Source organism: Austrofundulus limnaeus, unplaced genomic scaffold (genome assembly GCF_001266775.1).
Source record: "Austrofundulus limnaeus strain Quisiro unplaced genomic scaffold, Austrofundulus_limnaeus-1.0 Scaffold4, whole genome shotgun sequence".
Classification (NCBI taxonomy): domain Eukaryota; kingdom Metazoa; phylum Chordata; class Actinopteri; order Cyprinodontiformes; family Rivulidae; genus Austrofundulus; species Austrofundulus limnaeus.
In genome coordinates, this window is record NW_013952406.1 from 139,753 (window position 1) to 142,742 (window position 2,990).

The window sequence follows — 2,990 nt, forward strand, 5'->3', positions numbered from 1 at the left end:
ATGTTAAAACATTTCTCAATTCATTAGACTTGCCAACAATTGGAGAATGTCAGAATAAAAGCCTAACTGAGCATATTACTGGAAAAGAGCTGAAATTGGTGATAAAAGAATTGAAAAATAATAAAACACCTGGTACAGATGGTCTTCCAGGTGAACGGTATAAGGGATTTGAACAAGAACTGTCCCCTGGATTATTAAAGTCTTTAAATTGGACTTTAGAGAAAATGACAACACCACCATCATGGTCTGAAGCAATTATAACGGTAGTGGCTGGGGAGAGGGAGGTCTGGGCCTCCCTTCTGAAGCTGCTGCCCCCGCGACCCGACCCCAGATAGGAGGAAGAAAATGGATGGATGGATACATGAGGAATAAAATAAATAAAATCACAAATGGCTCGTTACTGCCCACGATTCGGCTCCTATTGTTCGTTGTAAAAAGCCGTTGAAAAGATTCGGATCGTTCGTGAACGTCACATCTCTAGCGCTGACAGACGGGCAATTTTATGGTAAAACTTTAGCTGTTTTCACACATTTAACAGAAACTGGTGCCTTTATCAGGACGAAAGCTCTCAATAAGAGCATTTAACTGAAGTTTTTCTCTTCTGCTCCATCACCTTCTGCTGTTAGCGCTGTAGCGATGGCTTCAATCAGCTGCGTTCCATCGGCTCCTCTCCCCGGTAAAGAGCCGGGGCCGAGGCGTCCCCTGCCGCCACTCTCCATCCTCCTTCCACTGCCAACTTGTCGATAAAATATAATGTAAAAATTTGATAGCCAATTCAGAGCCCGGCTTCGCTCTGAACATACAAAATGAGCTCAGCTCCCCGAGGAACCGCACACACACAGCTGAAGCCGTTTGGAGAAAGAGGCAGGTAGGAGGATGCAGGAAGARGGGACAGACGGGGAAAACGATTAAAATAAAAAGATTCAGTGCAGCGAGTTTGTCACCTACTGCAGACCTTAAGCTCCTGTGACCCCCAAGGAGCCGGAGTAAATTATTCATTGAGAGTCAAACAGCTTGTTTCTTGTGAAATTACCTRTCTCTCCCTCACCTCCTCTCAGATCTGCTCTGGCCACAGGAATAATTAGACCACAGCCATTTTCAGACTTTAATCATGTAACAGAGAAATCTCCTGCAGTGAGCGCATTACATTTGGAAAAAGGACAAAGAYGAAATAAAGAAGTAGTACGGTGGTGTTTGATGGACCTGAATCTGAGCTGCTGCTCTTTAATTAAATGTTGATGTCAGTTTAGAGATGAAGGTTTAATTTTGCTACAGATGAAAGTGAAGTGATTATTGAACCCATCTCCACGAGTCAAGATTATAATTTAGGCAGAGTTCAGACAGATGTGGTCTGATGAACCAGTCGGTTTTACTGTAAATGTTGCTTCTTTGTTTTTTAAAAAGGAATGAAGGTCACTGAAACTGACAAACTTAACAAAATACTTTAAATTAATGGACATAACGCTTTAAAGTGCATTTCCTTCAAATACAGAAACGATACCTACCTACCTACCTACCTACCTACCTACCTACCTACCTACCTACCCTCAGACAAAGTGAAACAGGAAGTGACATCAAAGCAGAACTCTGATATTTATTTCAACAACATTACTTGAACTCTGACTCTTCATCGATAGCGACTCAAAATAATCTAAATAAACATCAGATTCTTCGCTACACTCAGTTGTCGCAGCGCTCTGTTTGCAGGCAGACACTCCCCTTCGACATCACTTCCTGTTACTTCACATTTGAATCTTTCAACTGTTCGTCTCAGTGGTGTGATTTATTATTTAATTTATTTATTCTGCAGTATGTCCTCTTTAAAAATGGATTCATATTTATGACAAAAACTTGATGATGTCACAGGCACTTTAACTTGCTGTTTGACAGGAAGCTGTTAGAAACAAAGTTAAAAACTGAAGAGTGGTGCATTCTTACCTTTAGATCTTGCTGCTCAACCTGTTGGGATAATCCAGTGATTTCTGTGCATCTCTGAGACTCCTGCACCTGTCCACAGGTGTTCTGCTCCAGCTGAGTTCAGTTAGAGGCCAGTCCCATGTCTGATTGTTTTTAGCTGTGCTTCGAGTCTTTGTCCTTTTGGAGGACCCATAAGTTGTGGACATGTCCAGGGAGGTCATCTCCAATCCTGTGGACCTTAAACTTCTCAACAGTCTGGACAGCTGAAGCCAGAAGAACATCAAGCTGCTTGGAAATGTTCTTGTAGTGTTTACCTTTAAACAGACAGAGGGACTGATTAGAAGACTGAACACACCTGTGGTGCTGATTACAGCACACACCTGTATTTAACGAGTCTCTGAGCTCAATTTTTCCACATCTTTTGTGCCAATTTCATTAGTTTGTTTGGTAAAATAGTATGGTGTGGTATGAGGGACAAAATTAAGATTATTGCACAACCAGTGGTTGCTACATCCTTGTAGCAGGAGGCTATATCTATTCCTAAGCCAGCTATTGATCTGATTAATGATAGGCCGGCACCGCTAACTGAGCAGCTGGCCCCACTAAATGAGGGGCCGGTGCTGGAAAATGAGGATATTCACTTGTGTTAGCATCAGAGAGGCTAGCGATTAGCATGGATAAACTAGTGTTAGTATTAGTGGAGAGGCTAGAAACTAGCATGGATAAGCTGGTGTTAGCATTAGAGAGGCTAGAAACTAGCATGGATAAGCTGGTGTTAGCATTAGAGAGGCTAGAAACTAGCATGGATAAACTAGTGTTAGCATTAGAGAGGCTAGAAACTAGCATGGATAAACTAGTGTTAGCATTAGAGAGGCTAGAAACTAGCATGGATAAACTAGTGTTAGGATTAGAGAGGCTAGAAACTAGCATGGATAAACTAGTGTTAGGATTAGAGAGGCTAGAAACTAGCATGGATAAACTAGTGTTAGCATTAGAGAGGCTAGAAACTAGCATGGATAAACTAGTGTTAGCATTAGAGAGGCTAGTGACTAGCATGGATAAACTAGTGTTAG

General features: G+C 41.9%; 1 long non-coding RNA gene across 2 annotated transcripts in view; it reads right to left on the minus strand.

Moving 5' to 3' along the window:
• Positions 1-2,403, minus strand: part of LOC106527246 (uncharacterized) — a 116,625-nt gene extending 114,222 nt beyond the window's left edge. For both annotated transcript variants that reach the window (XR_001311360.1, XR_001311359.1), the window contains exon 1: positions 1,939-2,403. This is a non-coding gene — a long non-coding RNA (uncharacterized LOC106527246). The remainder of the gene's footprint in view (positions 1-1,938) is intronic.
• Between the last annotated feature and the right edge of the window lie 587 nt (positions 2,404-2,990).